Source organism: Dipodomys merriami, unplaced genomic scaffold (assembly GCF_024711535.1).
Source record: "Dipodomys merriami isolate MVZ:Mamm:240054 unplaced genomic scaffold, mDipMer1.0.p SCAF_5, whole genome shotgun sequence".
Classification (NCBI taxonomy): domain Eukaryota; kingdom Metazoa; phylum Chordata; class Mammalia; order Rodentia; family Heteromyidae; genus Dipodomys; species Dipodomys merriami.
The window spans coordinates 29,643,190-29,665,813 of NW_027206068.1; positions in this window are offsets into that span (position 1 = coordinate 29,643,190).

The window sequence follows — 22,624 nt, forward strand, 5'->3', positions numbered from 1 at the left end:
AAATTCTAAGAATCAGTTATGCTACCTTATGTAATATCACTGTCTACAACATGCTAAGAGTTCAGAGAATATCTATGACTGACAACAAGGTTTAAATTCTTTGTTTAGATTTCAGAACTAGGGTTCAAATATCTTATCTGTTTATCTACAGTATCCCAAGATTGAAAAATATAAAGTGTTCCACCTGCAATTATTTCTCTGACTATATGAGGATTTTATTAATACTGTGCAATCAATACAAATTTATAATCAATTTATTTGTTTACATATAACCATAACCCATATATCCTAGTTTATTTTTTGCTTTGTTTTGTTTTTAGAGGAGGAAACAGTGCTGGGGATTGAATACAAGGCTCTCTATTACTCTCTTAACCTACTAGTTTGAAGTTGTTGTTGTTGTTGTTTTTGGAGGGTCCGGTCGTGGGGCCTGAACTCTGGGCCTGGGCACTGTCCCTCAGCTCTTCAGCTCAAGGCTAGCGTTCTACCACTTGAGCCACAACACCACTTCCGGCTTTTTTTCTTTTTGCTTATGTGGTGCTGAGGAATTGAAAACCCAGGGCCTCATGCATGCAAGGCAAGAGCTCTACCACTGAGCCACCTTCCCAGCTCCTAGTTTGAAGTTTTTAATCCATCAAAAGACCTTCACTAGCTAGGCACTGCTGGTTCACACCTGTGACCCTATCCACTCAGGAGGCTGAGGATCTTGGCTCAAAGACAGCCTACACAGAAAAGTCCATGAGACTTTTATCTCCAGCTGACTAGCAAAAAAAAAAAAAAGTGAAACTGTGGCTCAAATGGCAGAATGCCAGCCTTGAGCAAGGAAGCCAAGCAAAGAGTATAAGACTTAAGTTGAAGCCTCAGTACCAGCAGGTGCATGTGTGGACACACACACACACACACACACACACACACACACACACACACACACACACACACACACACAGAATTGGAGCAGTGACTCAAGTGATAGAGGTCTAGCCTTGAGTAAAAAAGGTAAGGGTCAAAAAAAAAAAGGTAAGGGTCAACATTCAGGCCCTAAGCCCAGACCCGAGTAATGGACACATAAAATAGAGACTCATTAGTTTCACAAAACTCAATGAACAGCTTTAAAGAGTATACAGAATATAGCTACAGTAATGAAGTACTATTTCTATATAGAGATACCACTTGAAAAAAGAGCTTAAAACCTGTTTGTTAGAACAGAGACAAAACTTATTAGAATAATATTGGAATGCTGGCTGCAGTGGCTCATACCTGTAAATCTAATGACTCAAATGGCTGAGGACAGGAAAGAGAGCTGTAAAAGGAAAGGGGGGTTGTAAAAGAATTGTGGGATGGCGAAATAGGCTTCTCAGAGGAAGAGCTAAAGCTTCACATCTCTTAGGCAACCCACAGTGCTGCTTCTCCCACCATGAACCTTCTTCCTTTTCTCCTTAGACAAACCAGTACTGTATATAAAATATACTTGAATCTGTCATGTTGGGAACGACACAAGAAGATTTCATCTTCAATATGACCATGGTTGAACCACATTAAGGAAATAATTCAGCCACAATGATTCTCTGAAGTCTCAACATAGACTCCATCCCAGTAATCAACTTTCAGTCCTGAATCATCAAGTCCCTTTTAATAGCTGCCAACAACTTACCACCCTTACTTGATGTCAACTCAAGAGGTCTCAAGTGGGTCTCATTATCTTTCTCGGCAAACTTGTTTTCCTTCTTATTTCCTTTTGAGAGCCAGGGCTGGTCATCCAAGCTTACAACCTAGAGGCCATCTCTAACCTCTCTTTTCTCACTGAAGAGGGAAGTTGCTCGAATCTACTCTCTGCCCTACCCACTAATGTGGGTTAGACACTTACATCAGAGTTGTCTAGGTGTAGTCTATCGTCATTGTGAGTCAGAATTCCCATGGCACTTGTCAAAAATGGTGACTTCCAGTCACACCTTATATCTACTGAATCAGGTAGGTGTGGTTGAAACAGCATTTTATATTGGCTCCCCAGAGGATTTTTAAATCCTTCCAAAAAAAACACAATATTTTAAAGGAAATAACCCAATTACAGCAAGATAATCTGTGGAGGAGAAGCTGGTAAGGCACCCTGTGGAGCTGGTAAGGCACCCTGGTCAAAGACCACAATAGAGATTCCCAAGGAGCAATTGAGTCCTGCGAAGATGAGTGAACAGACAGAAAATAAATGGCATGTACAGGTTGTATATGTCTTGTGACATCACATAGATTCGTTCATGAGCAGCATTTGCCAGGATTGACCAGGAGGAGAAACCAGAACAAATCATGCCAAGGCAAGGTAGTTCAAACAACTCAGGTAAAAATTGTCTTTCCAGAGTTATCACTGGTTGTTTGGATCCCAACATTGTTTATGACTTAAAAAAAATTTTAAAAAGCCAGACACAGGTGGCTCATACCAGTAGAAATTCTAACTACTAGGAAGCTAAGACTGGGATGATCGTGGTTTGAGAGAAGAAATGTTCATGGGATCTCATCTAGGCACAGTAGCATCTACCTATTATCCTAGATATCACGAGAAGTATAACATAGGTGGACCACATACATGTCTGGGAAGAAAGCAAGACCCTATGTCAGAAAGAATCATCAACAAACAGAACTGGAGGTATCAGTGGTGAAAACATTTACCTAGAAAACTAAGGCCCAAAGTTCAAACCTTAATATTGCCAAAAAGAGAAAGGGGGGTGAAAGAAACCTAAGAAAACAATATAGGAGGCTTGTGGGGGGGAGGGCAGGGAGAAAGGGGGCAGAGACTTGGAGAGACAGTCAAGGCTTCATCTGTCTCCCAGTAGAAGAAGCCATTCTAGCTATTTTACAATCACAATCACAGAATTTAATTCAGATGGTGTGACTTATTGATGTATCAATTTGCAATGGTTTAACTTATTTTGGAGGGGGGGCTCTGGTCGAGGGCCTGAACTCTGGGCCTGGGGGCTGTCCCTCAGCTCTTCACCTCAAGGCGCTCTACCACTTGAGCCACAGCACCATTTCTGGCTTTTTTTTCTCCCTGTTTATGTGGTGCTGAGGAATCAAACCCAGGGCCTTATGCATGCAAGGCAAACGCTCCACTGAGCCATCTTCCCAGCCCCTGGTTTAACTTTTGAGTGTGAGTGTGTGTGTACATGAGTGTATGCTAGGCCTGTCCTGTGACTTGACTCAAAACTAGCTCAATACTACTTGAGCCACAGCTCCACTTCTGGCTTTTCTGGTGGTTAATTGGAGATAAAACTTTCAGACTTTCCTGCCTGGCTGGCTTTGAACTGTGATCCTCAGATCTCAGCTTCCTGAACAGCTAGGACTACAGGCATGAGCTGCTGATGCCAGATTAACTTAATGATTTTGAAATGTATGGTGGGGTGAAAGCATCATATTCAACAGAAATGATATTTCCAGTTTTGAATTATAATCTTTCTTGGGATAGTGACATGCAATATAATATTCCCTCCAATGCTGGTCATCTGGCAGAAAAACCACAGAACCCAGTCAACCATATGATCATAAAGGAAAGCAACCAATACAGTAGTTGTGTTACTAAACTCTGCTGTTCAATGGGCTAGGTGTATTAAATACATTTTCACTCTTGCTATGTTTTTCAACTTATCACAATAAGTTGAGAAGCATTTATAAAATTAACTATTGACAAATAGTTTGAAAGGCTAGGAAAACAAACTAAAAAATTCCAGAAATAATTGTCAGAAATGCCAGCCAAAGTAACTGTTACCTATGCCAGAGTCAGAAAACTGAGGAATAAGTATATGCCTGCCCCACATGCTGGTACCATGTACACTGCCTCAGCCCTGATCCATGCCAGTAAAATAAATGCACACAGGCACACTCAGTCAAGCACCAAACTCTCTGAGGCTTCTGATGTGTTGCCATTCAAAAACTGGACTTTATATATCCCTTCTCATTGGGAAACAGCAGAAATACCACCTCTGCATTACTTCTGCCGTCCAAACATCACAGTCAAATGGCTGTTTGGCAGAAGTGGGTCACATGCAGAAAGAATCAGGAGTGTGGAAATGGAAGTTTCAGCTGTCTGTCCCTCAGTCTGCTGCAAACTGATGAAAAGTGTGATAGTGTAGGCTATATATAATCTCTCTCTCTCTCTCTCTCTGTGTCTGTCTCTCTCTCTCTGTTTGTTTGTTTGTTTGTTTTGGGTCCGGTTGTGGGCCTGAACTCTGGGCCTGGGCGCTGTCCCTCAGCTCTTCAGCTCAAGGCTAGCACTCTACCACTTGAGCCACAGCGCCACTTCCAGCTTTTTTTTTTTCTGCTTATGTGGTGTTGAGGAATCGAACCCAGGGCCTCATGCATGCAAAGGCAAGTGCTCTACCACTGAGCTACCTTCCCAGCCCCCCCCCCTCTCTCTCTCTCTCTCTCTCTCTCTCTCTCTCTCTCTCTCTCTCTCTCTCTCTCTCTCTCTCTCTCTCTCTCTCTCTCTCTCTCTCTCTCTCTCTCTCTCTCTCTCTCTCTCTCTCTCTCTCTCTCTCTCTTTCTCTCTCTCTCTCTCTCACCCAACAACTACACTGGAAGTTCTCCAAGTCCAGGTACTGACCTTATATATTTCATAGGCCCCAGCATTTAGTAAAATGACAGATGAACACTAAGGAAGGAAGGAAGGAGGGAAGAAGTTCATGACCAGGTTAAGGCAGAATCTACAGGTGGAAAATATTAGGAAACTCAGTTTTGACAGTATTTAAATCCTAAGGTAAAAGGAAGCAGGGAGATACTAATAGTTCTTATTTCTTCATAGTTTTAATTTCTATTTCTCTTCAATTTTGTGCTGGAGAATTTAGTACTGTTCAAATTCCTTAGATCTGGAAAAAATCAATTGTCTTCTAACATGTGTCCTGCCCAATTTTGCCCAGTTTTTCTTTATTCTAGTCCATTCTACACACTAATCCCAGGACTGAGTTTCCCAAAGTCATGATTTTCAAATTTTTTATTTGAAACTACTTCTAAATGAATTTTTTAAAGCTTTACTTCCTCTTGAACACTGCTAAACTGACATCTAAATTTTTCCACCCTAAGTTAAAATAGCTGCAAAGGCTTTAACTTTTAATGTACTGTACATGTCATTTTAGAATAAAAAATTATAGAACCTTAAAAATATTTCTAATAGGATCTATAGTTCATAACATGTAGATTTTAAATGCATGATCAAACTGTTAATAACCAGTTTCATATGCTTTCTTTTTCATTGAACTCATTTCTGTTCTTCTTCTACCAAAGTGTTTCATTCTATTATGACATATTTAAATTCCTAAAAGACTTTGTATCAATTACTTTATCACAATGAAAGTTATATATTGAAATTATTTATTCCTAATGATTTTATGTTTAAAAATCTAGGTTATCATTTGAATTATTATTATACTATTGATAAAATATAAATATGCTACTAATTCTGGTTAAGTAGTCATCAAACAGAAAACAAATTTTTATCTTAAATGCCTCTCTAATGAGCTGGATAGGGACTTGCTGGGTTTGTTGAAATTAGGCCAAGTATCTGTAGATAAAAAATTGCTTATTGCTTAATTGGGACAAGGTTCAGCCTCAGTTTTGTCACTTTACCCTTTTCTGTTTTATTTTTTCATGTAAATACTGAGAAATTGTCTTTGCATAAATAGGTGAGAATGGAAACAACGTCCTCAATTCTTTGTACTCTGACAGAATCATGTCAACACTCTTTAGAGACACTATCATCAAACTTTATTGAACTCTGGGCCTGAGCACTGTCCCTCAGCTCTTCAGCTAGTGCTCTACCACTTAAGCCACAATGCCACTTCTGGTTTTCTGGTGGTTTATTGGAGATAAGAGTTTCACATTCTTTCCTGCCCAGGCTGGCTTTGAACTATGATCCTCAGTTCTCAGTCTCCTGAGTAGCTAGGATTACAGGCCTGAGCCACAGGTGCCTGCCTCAATGATTTTTTTTTTGAGACAGTGTCTCACTATGTAGGCCAGGTTGACCTGAAACACACTGTGTAGCTCAGGCTGGCCTTGAACTTGTAATGAATCTCCTGCCCCAGCCTCCTGAGTACTGTTATTTCTGGTGTGTATACTTCAAGTGGCTAGACCTTTTTTTTAATCATTAGTTTCCCACAGTTTTATAGAAAGCAAACTAGGAAACGACTTAATCGCAACAGGATTTGTTACTCATTTATTAATGTGATTACTTTTCTCAATAACGTCCCAATCACTATACCAATATCCTAGAGTCAGAAAAGGGTGAAGGAGGGCCTTCTTTAAAATGTGAAGTAATAGGAGAGCAATGTGTGAAAGAAGAGGTAGAAAATATGCCCTCAGGCAGATCAGTTTTAAGTAAAGAGAAATTTTATATCCAGGATTTAATACTGATTTGAGATAGAGATTCAAAGCAAGAGTTGTAACCCAAGCTAGCCTCCAACTTGAGATTCTTCTGCTTCAACCTCTCAAATACTGGGATTACGAGCATTGCCATCATACCCAACAGAAGAGCTCACTACTGATATCAATATTGTGACAACTGGTAAGATGTATGTATATTGCCAGTTTCCTTGATTCTAGAACTGATGGATATTTTCACATTTAATATTTCTAAACTTTTACCTCAAAATACAGAGCTTCATGCTGCTGTCATGAAGTCAACAGTCATCTTACAACTTCAAGAAATATACTTTTAAAGAAGGGACAAGCAGGAGCAGATTGCTTATCTATTGTTCTATAATTCTATAGCCAGATTTCCTTCACAGTACTGCTGTCAGTCCAAAACATGCCTAGGAATCCTGTCCCCATACTTCACCTCCAGAGATCATGGTCTAGAATGTCTATGGTGGGAAACAGAAATCTGAATGCTTAATAAGCACTCCAACTGATTCAAATATAGGCAGTCCATAAGTCACATTTTGTAATCTATCATGTAAGCATTCTGGAAAGTGTGTAAATTGACTAATGTAGAAGTGATTTATAGAATGAAAATGTTAAGCACTAGATGTGGGTTAATTAGTTGGCTCTAGAGAAAGAAGAAACACCATGGAGCGCACCTCTTATATAAGTTTATTGTTGATTTGCATCTAAGGAGCATCAATCTCTATGGTACTCATCTCCAAGGATCTCTGCAGAGCTCAGACCCTTGAGCTCACATTTTGAACTTGAGTCTTGGCTCTCCAAAGGAAGAAAAGGACCCACTGAGTTATCTAACCATTCCTGAAAGACAATATTGTACATGATAGAGAATGACTGAAAAACTCCTACGTTATAGGTTAAACAATTTGAATGAATGAAAAACTTGACCTTGATAAACTCTTTACTGTCCAAGAATACCTGGAGTTTTGTTTGGTTTGGCTTTGGTTTCTTTCTCTCTCAATGGATAGGCAATCCTCTATCATTGGTCTAGCGAACCTGGAATTCTTTTTTAAAAAAGTAATCATCTTTAATGGGGATGGGAGGGAAAAACTAGGAGAGAGAGAAGGGGTAACATTGTCCAAAAAGAAATGTACTCATTACCTGACTTATGAAACTGTAACCCCTCTGTACATCACCTTTATAATAACAATAAAAATATTACAAAATAATAATACGATGGAGTATGCTATAAATGGGATAAATTCACACTTTGACACATTGTAACAGAGAGAAAGACACTTCTATATTAATATACATTTGGGAACATTTATTCATTGTGTTCATAGTTCATTTATGCTAGAAAAAATACAAGTAGTTGGAATAAGAACTGATAAACTTCTGGGGTGAAAAGTAGATTTTTTATTATACATTATCTTGCTAGTTTGCAGTAAATGTTTAATTGCCTCCTTAGTTACCTATAGAATTGCTAAAGATTCTTTCCCTGAATATGAAAAATACCAGCATCTTTATAGTGGAAGTCTTCCTAAGAGGTCCTCCTAAGAGACCTCAGATTTCCCCAACCTGTGGAGAGAAATTTTGAACTGATTGGTCTTTAAATGTAATATACATGATATGTTAATATCATGTGTATGATATAATATATGATATTTTAATATCATAATAATATGATATTATATCATAATATGATATTAACATATCATATATTATATAAAATATAATATTACATATGGTAGTATAATATATATAATCATATATAATATACATACCATATACAATATATTTTATATTTTTATATATTATTATATACTACTTTATATTATCAATATATTATATATTAAATATAATATGCAATGTATTATAAATTGCATATATATATATAAATATAAATGAGGGGCTGGGAATGTGAATGTGCATGATGCCCTGCATTTGATTCCTCATTACCACATAAACAGAAAAGGCTGGAAGTGGCACTGTGGCTTAAGTGGTAGAGTGCTAGCCTTGAACAAAAGAAGCTCAGAACAACGTCTAGGCCCTGAGTTCAAGCCGCAGGACTGGCACAAAAAAAAAAAAAAAAGGAAAAGAAAATGATTATTCTTTTCCTATCCAAAAGTGCAAGATCCAGTGTAACTATCATGTGAATCCTTTTCTTTTACTTTCTATTACTGAAAGCTTCAAACACAGGCAAAAATAGAGTGGTACAATGAACCCTATTGCCTATCAATACATAACTTAGTAGTATTTCATCTATTCTCCCCACACTATTCTCTCCTCCCCTTTCTGGATCATTTGAAAACAAATCTCACATCTTTTCATCCTTTTTCCAATATTTAAAAATTACTTTTTAAAAAGCATAACAAAATATCATTATTAAAGTTAAAAACTTCAGCTAGGCACGGTGACTTAAGCTTGTAATCTTAACTACTTGGGAAGTGGAGTTAGGGGAATTGGTTTGAGGCCAGCCCAGACATAATAGAGTTCACAGACTCTATCTCAATATCTGGGTGTGGCAATGAGCACCTTTTATACCTAGTGACACAGAAAAATATAAATAGGAAGCCCAAGTAGGTAGACCACAGCCCAAGCCCATGTAGGAATAATTTGAAAATTTACCTTAAAAATAAGCAGGGGCTGGGAAGGTGGCTCAGTGGAAGAGTGCTTGCCTTGAATGCATAAGGCCCTGGGTTCGATTCCTCAGCACCACATAAGCAGAAAAGGCCAGAAGTGGCACTATCGATGGCTCAAGTGGTAGAGTGCTAGCCTTGAGATGAAGAGCTGAGGGACAGCGCCCAGGCCCAGAGTTCAACCCCCATGACCAAAACAAAACAAAAAGCAGGTGCTTGCTAAGCATGAGGCCCTGAGTTCAATCCCCACTACTAACAAAAATTAAAAATAACATTGTGACTTTTCTTTCTTTTTTGGGGGGGGGTGGGGGAGAGGGGTCCGGTCGTGGGGCCTGAACTCTGGGCCTGGGCACTGTCCCTCAGCTCTTCAGCTCAAGGCTAGCACTCTACCACTTGAGCCACAGTGCCACTTTCGGCTTTTTTTCTTTTTGCTTATGTGGTGCTGAGGAATCGAACCCAGGGCCTCATGCGTGCAAGGCAAGTGCTCTACCACTAAGCCACCTTCCCAGCCCACTTTTCTTTCTTTTTTCCTAAAAGAATAGCCAGTGGCAATTCACAGGCACAGTCACTACTGATACTTGGGCCTGACATTGATGGGCATAGTAAAATGTAACCCTAAATTCCTGGGCTCAAGCAATCATCCTGCCTCAATATCCTAGATATCTGAGGATTATAGGTACATACTACTGAGCCTGGCTTATTTTTAAACCAGAATTTAAATAATTTTAATACCAGAATTTACACATCCAAAGGAAGCTTCTCCTCTTCAAAGAATCATCTTTAAAAGCTACCACTGATGGTGTAATTTGTCAAAATATGTCTCAGGAATACTTTCAGGATTTGCAATATATTCTTTTAAGTATTCCAATTAATGACCAATCTCATCCTTTAAGGGTAGATTTGACTTGAAAGTATTTATAAATATTTTAGGAACAGACCTCACTGAACAGTGACAGCAATTAGACTGAGCAGTACTTGTTCTTTGGGTGGGAGTAATACATAACCAAAAGACAAGCTGTACTGCTTTCATGAAAAGAGTCTGATGCTTGTAAAGCACTTCAGAAATTACCTACTCAGTGACCAGAGAAGCTAATGAAAGGAAGAGCTCCATTACATGGCAGCTGAAGCAGGCAAGGAACTAAGAGGAGAATGTGAGAAGCAGCTGAAAAAGCTAGCCAACTGGGGGGAAGGAAGTGCTCAGTCTTTGGACCCTAAATTCCAGTGATTCCTGGACCCCTTGGGAATTTAGTTTGCATTACAGCCTTCATGCTTTAGCAGACTATGTAATTAGAATGCCTACTCCCACTGGGTGGACCCACTATGGGAATCTTATTCATCCTTAAGATCTTGATCAAATATTACTACATTCTTCTACTCTCTGAAACAATCAGTTCTTCCATTGTCTGGTCCTAGTTGTACTTTATATGTGTATCTCTGTAACTGTTTAATATTATCCAGCTATATGTATATTCCCCTGGTTTGACTGGAGGCCTCATTTTTGTATCTCTGGCACTAGGATATACATAGTGAGTAATCAGTAAACACTGATATATAGCATAAATACTCTGTGTATTTACGTAGTATAGATCCTAATATAGCCTCAAAATGTAGCAAAGTGATTGTGGGCCCTAAAACTTATGGAAAAAGTCAAAGGAAAAAAAAAGACACCTTATGCAAAAACAGCTTTGTAAGCAGAATCCCTGGAAATTTCAGAACTTGACAATGGAAAATTATGGCCCAGAACCAGCCAAAAAATTGAAGGTAAGTTCTTTTTCTGACTTTAAAAAAATGAAAGGATCATAGTTATTTTATTTTTCTTGTAAGGATTGATACTTGAAGAGTTAACAAATTAAACGCAAATTAAAATTCTGTTCAAACTTAGTTGTCCAGATTCTTTGCAAAATAAATTTGGAAGATAGAACATGAAGCCTAAAAATGAATCAACTACTTAAAAGGAAATAAATACTAACTCTCAAGTCATGTGTGCAAAAACTATAGAAATCTAGAACAATTGAAGCTATAATTTAAATTGGTCTCTTGTCAAGTGATTCATAGATTTCTCCCCCCCCTTTATTTTCCTTCAACTTCTGTCCCAGAGAAAGTGAAATTCCTATTTGAAAGATCCACCTGGCCTTTGGCCTTAGTGGGAAGTAGTAGCATCTTTTCTAAGACTGTGCCAATGGCATGTGTCATACCTACCACAAATGTGGGTTGCCTATGTGGGTAGAAAGGAAAAAGGGAGAGCCACCAGAAAAGGGCAATTACATCTGATGTCACTGGTTCTTGGTTGAACCTGAGTTTTATCAAGATAAAACTCTATGAGTCCTAGATAGATGGCAATATATTTTCAAAGTAGCTTTTTGTTTTGTTTTGTTTTATTTTTGTAATCATTAAGCCCACAGAAAATGTTGCAATCTTTCTTGTCAGGTGGTAAAAATTCCATTAAACTATGTCTGATCTAGATACAGAAGAAAGAGGACTGAAGTAGTTGAGTAACAGGTTTGCTTGGTTTTAATGGTTACATTGCACAACCTAGGCTAGGCATCCCATGACATAAAAGATTATTACAACTCAAGTCCAAAATCTAGCCAGACCACCACAAGGGCTTACAAAAGTACTGTGGCCTCACAACATAGATACCACTTCTCAGACTTCATGACACATGGTCTTGGGTCCTATGACAATTTCTCAATTGGAAAATAAATGAAATAAATTAGCATGTCATTTTTACTATTTTATAAAGAAAATTTATTTTTAATTCTAAGAATCCAAGATTAAAATCCAACTTAAAAATGAATGCACACAAAATAGAGAATATAGAGGTGATGTAACTACTGTACAATTTGTATTTGCTTGAAAATTTTTAATAGAGGGCATCTAAATTGGAAGGGAGGAAGTAAAACTCTTCCTGTCTGCAGATGCCATGATCATATATAGAGAAAAAAATCCTAAAGATTCCACCAAAAATACTCTTAGAAGTAATAAACAAATACAGCAAAGTTGCCAAGTTTCTACACACCATAAACAAACTATTTGAAAAAGAAAACAGGAGTGTAATTCTATTTAAAATATCTATACTATATTTTTTTACTTTCTAGGAATAGATTTAATCAATGTGGAAAAAGTCTGCTACATGAAAGCTATAAAACACTGATGAGAGAAACTGAAAAGAATACAAATTAATGGAAAATATCCCACGTTCATATACTGAAGTAATCAACTATAATTAAAATGTACATAGTACCCAAAACCATCTATAGATTGACTGTAATCCCTGTCAAAACATAAATGACATTTGTGATAGAAATAGAAGCAGTCTTATAATTTGTATGGAGCCAAAACAATCTAGCTAGAGGTACTGTCTTACTTGACTTTAAAACATACTATAGTAACTAAAACAGCACAATACAGTCATAGAAACAGACATATAGACAAATAATATATCTGTAATTGGCAAAAGATCCAACCAAACACTTCTCAAAAGATATACAAATGGTCAACAGGTACATGAAAAAAAATTTCAGCATCACTAATAATCAGGAAAATACAAATCAAAATCACAATAAAACATCACTTCATATCCCATACCATAAAGAAAGGAAGAAGGAAGGAAGGAAGGAAGGAAGGAAGGAGGGAAGGAAGGAAGCAAGGAAGCAAGGAAGCAAGGAAGCAAGGAAGGAAAAGAGGAGGGAAGGAAGGAAGAGAGGAAGGAAGGAAGATAGGTTACCTCATCTCTGTTAGAATAGCTATTATTAAAAAGACAAAAACACTTTCATTCTTCCTTCCAACTTCTTAAACCAATTTCTATGTTTATATATGTACATAAAGAATTCTGACAATATGTCTCTCATTATTATTCATACCCCAAATGAACCTGTTTTACATTCCTGTAACTGTTTTCTTTAAAGTATATATTACTTGCTCAAATGGTTTTCACTGCGGTATTTCACACATGTGTATACTGTACTTTAATTGTATTGACCCCCTTGCTTACTTTTACTTTCCCAACCCTATGTACTTCCTGTAATTCAACAGCTTTCAATGAGTTGTGTTTTGCCATCTTCATTCACAGATGCAGTGTATTTCTAACACTGTTCACTTTCTAACACTCTCTTTCCCTATTCATTCCAACAGCTACACCACAATTACAAACATATCCTCCCAATATATCTGTATATAATTCCATGTGTGTTTACATATATGTTTATTTTTATGTCTACTATCCACATATGAAATTTCCTTCTGAATTTGGCTCACTCCACTTAACAGGATGATCTCAAGCTTCATTTACCTGCAAATGGCATAAATTTATTCTTCTTTGTGGCTAATACTTCCTTGTGTATATTTACCACATTTTTTAATTCATTCATCATAGAGCATCAGGGCTTTTCCATAATTTGGTCATTGTAAATAGTGCTGAAGTGAACATGGATATGCAAGTGCTTGTATTTTATCTTAATTTACATTACTTATAGTGGGATATAGAGCACCAGTGGTACTAATGGACCTTATGATCATGCTACTTTTAACTTTTTGGGAAAAACCGATACTGATTCCCATAATAGCTGTACTATTATACATTCCCAACAATAGTCTATGAAGTTTCCCTTTTTTCCCCACTGCATCCTCACCATCATTTCTTTTGTGTACTTGATGGTGGCTGTTGAGCAAGATTGAAATCTTACTATCACTTATTTGCATTTACTCTATAGCCAAGGATATTGGCATTTCTTCATGTACTTATTGGCTATAAATACTTCTTTCAAGAGTTGTCTGTTCAGTTCATTTGCCTATTTATTGATTGGGTTGTTGATTCTTTACAAGTCTACTTCTTGAGCTCCTTGTATATTCTTATTCTTCGTCCATTGTCAGATGTACATCTGGCAGAGATTTTCTCCCATTCTGTAGACTCTCTTCAACCTATTATATTCTTTGCTGTCCTTTGCTCTTAGTTTGATGCAATTCCACTTTTCCTTGCTCTTATTGCTGAGCTACTGAAGTTCTGTTCAGACGTTACTGCCCATGAAAATATGATTCAGTGTTTTCCCTATTATTTCCAATAATAGTTTCAGAGCTTCAGATCTTAAATTAAGACCTTTTATAAAAAATCTGTTTTGAATTAATAATAGTATAGAGAGACATGGAACTAGTTTCAGTTTTCTACATGTGGATATCCAGTATTTCCAGTACCATTTGTTGAAGAGGTTATCTCCAATGTATATTTTGGGGTTCCTTTTGTCACAAGTCAGCTGCTGTAGCCGTATGAATTTATTTCTGGATCTTCTACCCTGTTCCATTGGTCTTTAGGTTTTTGTACCATATCGTGCTGTTCTTATTACTATGGCTTTGTAGTATACTTCAAAGTCTGGTATTATGATAGCTCCATCATTACTTTTCTTTTCCCTCTATCAAAATTATTTTGGTTATTTCAGGTCTGTTGCACTTCCATATAAATTTTAGAATTGGCTTTTTTCTATTTCTTTGAAGAATGAAACTGTGACTTTGATGGGGACTTCAGAGAATCTATTCATTGATTTTTAGTTGTATCTCCATTTTCAAGATGTGCTGCTAACTCATGAACATGAGAAGGCTTTTAATCAAGAAAGAGAAATTTCTATACACTGTTAAGGGAAATGTAAGTTAATTTGGTCAATATGGAATAGTATGGAGATTCCTCAAAAATTATAAAACAGAATTAACATAAAGTCTGGCTATTCCACTACTAGGTATATATGAAAAGGGAATGAGATAAAAATGCTGAATAATCTATACTGTCATGTCTAAATAAACATAAGTGCCAGTCAATGAAGGAGGAGATGAAGTACATAGTTAAATAGAATCAGCCACAATAAAAGAATGAAATCTTGTCATTTGCACAACATGGAGGACATTATATTAAGTAAAATAAGACAGACATAGAAAAGCAATTTCCAATTACATGTGTAATCTAAAGAAGTTGGTCTCACAGATGGCTAAAGAAAATACAAGGTAAAGGGGGAGAAGTTGTTAAACAGGTATTAAGTTACAGTTATGTAAGAATAATAAATTCCAATGTTGCATTTCACAGTAGAATGACTGTAACTACAATAATATACTGTTTACTTCCAGATAGCTAGAAGACTGTGTTTTCTTCTTACATTAATGTAACAATAACTCTTCTTATGGCCAATGTAAACCAGTGTAAAATTTAGTAAAAGATTTAGGCACAAGTACAAATTTTCCAAATAGGACTCCAGTTGCCCAGAAGATAGGATCAAGAATTGAAAAGTGAGACTACATTTTTCCAAAAGATTACAAAGTAGTATACAGTAAACCGACTTGCACAACCATGTTCATTGCAGCACTATTCACCATAGCCTATGTACAGAATCAGCCCAGATGTCCATCAATGGATGACTGGATCAAGAAAATGTGGTATATATACACATGGAATTTTATTACTCCATTAAGAATGATTTTACATCATTTGCAAATAAATGGATGGACCTGGAAAAATTGTTAAATGATGTCAGGCCCAGAAAGACATAGAATAAATGTCTTATTACATATGTGGAAGCTAGAACATACTAGTAAACACTTAGGGGTTATATACAAGTATACAACCAAAATATGGTATTTTATATACAAGTATACATGTATACAACCCAAAATATGACATTTTTAGGGGAGAATATACACACACATCTGTGTATAGATATGTACATGTATACATGTATACATGTATACATGTATTATGTAATGGGTGTAATATATAGGTATGTATGTAATTTGCAATTGCATACATATGGTATGTATGTATGTAATGTGTGTAATTGTATTATACATTACATGTTATATGTGTAATGTATATTACATGTAATATAATGTATAGTGTAATATATAATGTGGATTATAAGTAATGTATAATATATATGTAATATATAATTGCATATATAGTGATATATAATATTTATTTGATTTGTAAATGGAAGTTTTGTATATGGAAGGTGAGAATCATACATAGTAACTGTTACTTTATTGTAATCATCAACTTAATTTACATCAACAATCTGCTCTTACATGCATATCCATCCATAACCTTGTGATTCCTGGAGGAATCTCTCATTAATAGGATAAAAAAGAATTCATCACCAAATTACTTCTTTCAAGGAGGTTCATGGAAATAATGCATCAATTATAATAAGTTAATCTTAATAAGTTGTTCAGGATATACTTATGCTAGATTCGGAATTATTAACCATTTCTAAATAAATCTTACTAAAAAAGTCTACTAGTTGCATCAAGAGATCAATTCACTTTCACAAAACAAGTTTTTAAACTTTTTTTAGTAATTTCAAATTTATGAAACAGATACAAGAAAAGAACAAAAAATTCCTGTTACTCTTCACCCAGATTTACCAATTTTTAATTTTGATACATTTGCTTTAGCACTTGCTTCGCCTAGATCTCTGTCGACTCTCTCTAGCTACAACATCTATCTATCTATCTATCTATCTATCTATTATTTGCACATAAATATGTACTTATAAAGAACAAGTTTCTCTTTCATAATTAGGAAATACAATATGAATACAACACATACTATCCATATTCAAACTGTACCACTTTCCTAGTAATGATCTTTATGATGAATTTTCTCCTATTCCAATATCAAATCCAGAATGACTCATTGCATTTAGCTGTTATATCTTTTAATCTCCCTTAATTCAGAAGGTTTCTCAAACTTTGTTTTTATGGACTATGCTCCAATCTAAATTTCTTTGAACTTTCCTCATTATTAGATCAAAGTATGTGTTTTTGGCAAGAATAATTAATAAGTGATAGTGTGCTTGGAGTATCACATCAGGAGGCACATGATTAGCTTTTCTCATTAGTGATGTTATATTGATCCCAGGTTTGAGGGGATGCCATTAGCAAACCAAGATAAATCACTGGTGGCAAAAAGGAGATAATTAGATAAAATTTTAGTTATATTGTGATTTGTTCTCTGAATATTAAGACTACATACTTAATAACAAAATACTTAGCACACAAAATAAGAAATTATAAAGTAAATGCTTAGTGGAACAGAAAAATCTTTTCAATCATTTAAGTCTAATTGAAAAATACTACAGCATATAATCACTTGCTCTGTTCCTTACACTTCATATTTAAAAATATCAGAGATTTGGGTAAGAAATACCACTTATTATATAATGATCCAGTGAACTATATGATCTAGCGTTGATTTCGTGCTATCACAGTTTAGGTACATCATTTCTAACTTTCTTATAGGACAGAAAGATTTCAATTTTAGGCCTATTTTGCACAAAAGTAAACAGACAAAAAGACAAAAAGAACACAGGTGATTCTTCTGGGGTTTTGTAGGTCACAAGATATGAATTCAACTATACCTGAATCTCAAACTCCAGCTAATTCTAACATATCATACTGCAATTTCAAATGAAAAATTTGATTCTATGTACAAAATTAAATAGAAATCCTATGTATTTTTCTCCAAATAAAAAGTATTTAAAAATGGTTAGTTTCATCACTTGGACTGGGTATTAAGACTTTGCAATAGTTCTTTTTTTCAATCTTTATATTTTGACCTTTATTAGAACACTGAAATAACTCCTGAGTCTAACAGAACAGAATTACAGTTTTTCATACTATGCAGATAAAGTTGTGCTATATTCAGAAGTCAAATCCACCAGGGAACCTATACAAGTAACAGTTAAAAAAAAAAAAAAGAAGTCAACATAGGAAAGAAAAAATTACTAGGTTAGATATCTTGTTGAGTGTTCAAAATTACTTTAATGTTAAGTCATGTAATTTAAAAAATATTTCAAGGGGGCTGGGAAGGTGGCTCAGTGGTAGAGCACTTGCTTTGCATGCATGAGGCCTTGGATTCGATTCCTCAGCACCACATAAGCAAAAAGAAAAAGGCCAGAAGTGGCGCTGAGTCTCAAGTGGTAGAGCGCTAGCCTTGAGCTGAAGAGCTGAGGGACAGTGCCCAGGCCCAGAGTCCAGGTCCCACGACCGGACCCCCCCAAAAAAAGTATTTCAAGGACATGTGGCAAATATTTGGATAATCAGTCACATCATTTACATAAAATGAAGATAAATGAAGATATTGTGACTGAGAGTACTTTTCTTTTTTAATTTTTATTTTTATTGTAATGGTGATGTACAGAGAGGTTGTAGTTACATAAGTCAGTAATGAGTACATTTCTTTTTGCACAGTACCTGCTCTTCCCTCATTTTCTTCCACTTTCTTCCCTCCTGAGTCCCTCCTCTGCAAGTTGTATAGTTCATTTCCAACACAGTGCCTAATGAGTATAGCTGCTGCATTAGTTCACCCTTTGTCCACCATTTCTGTGCTTCCCCTTATCCTCCCCAAATCAGATAACTTTACATACAAAACAAAAAGTACAGAAATCAAAAACAGACAAAAGTGGGGGGAGTCAATTAAAAAAACTTTTGTTTCCATTTATTGGAGTTCATTTTAATAAGCATCATTTTATATGATTATATGCATATAGCTATTGAGCCTTTGTGATCCTCTCTTAGGTATATGCTTCCGTCAGAAAGAATGATATTGCCCCATTCATAAGAAAATGGAAAAACTTGGAAAATTATATTAAGCAAAATAATCCAGACCCAAAGAAACATAGGTTGCATAGTTTCTCTCGTTTGTAATAATTAGAGTGTGCCTATAAACCTACAAGTAAACACAATGGATAGTAAAAGACAAAAATTATATTTGGACATGATAAATTAACTAGGACTCTAAACGTTCACAAAATAAGACCAAAAAAGGATATTTTTAGGAGAGGACCTCTAATGCTAACAGTTTTGTTGAATTATCTCAGTCAGTCTTCAGCCTTCAGCGCAAGGCAAGCACCCTACCACTTGAGCCACAACTCCACTTCTGGTTTTCTAGTAGTTTATTGGAGACAAGAGTCACAGACTTTTCCTGCCCGGGCTGTCTTTGAACTGTGATCCTCAGATCTCAGCCTCCTGAGTAGCTAAAATCACAGGCTTGAGTCACTGGCCCTCAGCCATTGTCCATTCTTTAAGAAATTAGATTTGCTTAGGCAGAAAATGCTTGCTTTAGTAGTCAATCATTGTAATATTAGTGAAGTAAAAGTTATAAATGAAATGAACATTTGTAAGATTTGTGAAATAATTATCTCAGCCTTAATCTGAACTTCACTGCAACACTTTACTTGTTTTTCTATTTTACAGAAGCTGCTATTGCTACTCTGTGTTGCCGTGTAAGATCAGTAAGAGGAAACTAGTCAAGAGACAGAACTAGTTTTAAATTATCTTTTGTTATACAAATGCTATTTGCTACCTAAAGCTAATTCTCACATGTAGAGATGTAAATAATACAACTTTTATAACACAATAAAAGCAAATATTTTCACACACACACACACACATCCACAGGAGATTAACAGCTGGACAGCAGTGGCTGACGCCTGTAATCTAAGCTACACAGGAGGCTGAAATCCAGAGGATCAGAGTACAAAGCCAGCCTCCATCTACAAAATAACCAGCAAAAAGCAGAGCTGGAGGCAGTTCAAGCAAGTCAGACAAGAAGAAAGACTGAGATCAGACTCTAGCAATGCCAGAGAGAGAGAGAGAGAGAGAGAGAGAGAGAGAGAGAGAGACCGACAGACAGACAGACAGACAGACAGACAGGCAGGCAGAAAGACAGAAAGACAGAGAGACAGAGGGAGATTAACTTTTCACTTTTGGGGGAAATTCTTATAAAATTCTAATTTCTTTTAAGATTTTAAAATAGTAGCTGAAAACAGTGAGCCTCTGGTTTGTTAGAATTAAGATTTGTTATATATTATTGGGCTTTTTTTTTTTTTTTGGGTACGGTTGTGGGGCCTGAACTCTGGGCCTGGGCGCTGTCCCTCAGCTCTTCAGCTCAAGGCTAGCATTCTACCACTTGAGCCACAGTGCCACTTCCGGTTTTTTTCTTTTTGCTTATGTGGTGCTGAGGAATTGAACCCAGGGCCTCATGCATGCAAGGCAAGCGCTCTACCACTGAGCCACCTTCCCAGCCCCTGTTATTGGGCTTTCATTTATCCCATATCTCCCTCTATATTGAAGCCATTATTTTTCTTTATCCAGGTACTCCTACTTAGCCTTATTACCTATCTCCATCCTTGTCAAAAAGTAGTTATGTAAATTTATAAAAATACACTTGCTATCCTTGAGAAAAATTCTAATTGAGAGCATTGCATTGGAGCCCTCTTGACTTAGCCTCAGTGATATGCATGCCTCAGAAAGGCTTATCTCTGGAAGCTACTGTGTGAAAACTGGAGCTCCCATACTTCCATAGGCAATCATTTCAATGGAACTTTTTGGTTCTAATATAATCCAACCACCATGATCTATGAACTCTGAACTGGCTGCTTGAGAGTCAAGCATTACTATCAATGAGTATAGATGCAAGAACAAAATGGGAAGTGCTCACTGAGTGCTGCTTCCAGGTTATTTTTGGTCTCTGTGAAATAAGCTAGGCCTCTTCTAGGGTCAGTTCTAAGTGTACCTTGGAAGAGAACCAGCTCTAAAATTAATATTCTGATGATCATTTGATTTGATCATCTCATTAAAATTTAAAGGGAATCATGCAGTGATGGAAAATGAATGAATTACTGTCTTTTCTCTTTTGGCTTTCAGGAACTTCTGTTACTTAAGCAATTCTATTCTTAAAAGAAGTTAATCATATATGCAAAGTCAGTCATAGAATTGTGTGCACTGAGATATTTCCTGAAGGATATGAAATCAATTCATTTTGCTAGATGACTAGGCACAAGTAGAATCAACTTAACTCATAGAAATGGTTTTTCTGGCTCATACAATACTTTATTTCTTTTCTTTTTTGGCAGTAAAGGGAATTGAATTCTGGGTCTTTCACTTACTATGCAGGTGCACTATCATTTGAATAATGCTTCCATTCTCCATTTGCCTTGGTTATTTTGAAGGTAGGATTTTTCTTTGTTGCCAAGTCACCCTGGCCTACAATCCTACCTATGCTTCTCCCTGTCACTAGAGATAACTGACATCCACCATTGTATCCAGCTATTGATTGAAATGCAATCTCAAGAACTTGTGTAACCAAACTGGTCTGGAGCCACAATTCCCTGATTGCCTCCTAAGGAGCTAGAATTAAAGGCTTGAGCCAGCATGCCCTCTAAGCCTACACAATATTTTTTTAAATTGTAGGCAACATTGAAAATTTGAGATTTCAAATTTAGCTCTGGAAACACTTTACTAATAGCTCTACAGGAAAACACCTGCTGAAGCTAAAAAGAAATGGCTGTTGCTCCATTTACTTAGGGCAGGGGTTCCTGGGTTTACAACACACACACACACACACACACACACACACACACACACACACACACACACACACACACACACACACACACCATTACCTTATGGCTGGCTCCTGTAATCATCTGTATGTGAAACTCCTATAAATATCCTAAAATCAGTCAGACCAGCAGTGAACTGAATGCCAGGAGTGATGATACTAGTGTCAATACTGCTTTCCCTGATTTCACTGTAGGGACATCAGAAGCCTATGTTTAGACATACCATATGACAGCCATTAAATTTCCACTATAGCTATAGTGAATGTGAATAGAATATTACTTTCGTTTGAGGTTTTTGTTTATTTGTTTTCAGACAAGGTTTTGCTTGCTATGTGTATAGCTCAGGCTAGCCTGAAACTTGCTATGTAACCTAGGCTAGCCTTAAAGTCATGATCTTCCTGCCTTGGCATCCTAAATTGTTGAATTACAGGGATGGGCCACCACATCTTCCTAAGAATGTTATTTTTTGGCTCTGAATCTTTTAACTGCATAATTTAAAGTACTAGCCTGTTTTTCAAGTTTAAAAAATGATATCATGAAATATTATAGAATAAACAGGAAAATAAGATTGATTAGATATAAAAGATACTGTTGGGTTTTGGCTCTGTAATAATGATGTTGTGATTATATTTAAATAGTGGAGTCTTCATCTTTTAGATATACGTACTAAATATTTACATATAAAATGATACTTAGGACTTCAAGTAGTCTGAGGTATAGAAGTTAATACTCTAAAGCTGGGTGACAGGTATATGGGCTTTATTGTACTATTCTGTTTGCATAACTTGAAATTTTCCATTAAAAAACTGAAAATCTTCATAGGTACTATTACACTTACTTAAAATGTGGTAAACGAGCTCCCCTGTGACCCAGCAATCTTACTTTTGGGCATTTATCCAAATGATCACAAATAAGCCTATAGGAAAGCTACCAGCTCAACTATGTTTATTGCAGCATTATTTACTATAGCTAAGATATGGAACCAACCCAGATGTCCCTCAGTAGATCAATGGATCAAGAAAACGTGGCACATATATATAATGGAATTCCATGCCTCTATCAGAAAGAATGACACTGCCCCATTTGTTAGGAAATGGAAAGACTTGGAAAAAATTATATTAAGTGAAGTAAGCCAGGTCCAAAGAAACGTAGGTCCCATGGTTTCCCTTATTTCCAATAACTAGTATATATCTAGGACAAGCTGAAAAGGTCAAAAGCTATGTACATATGACCATATAAGATGATGCTAAG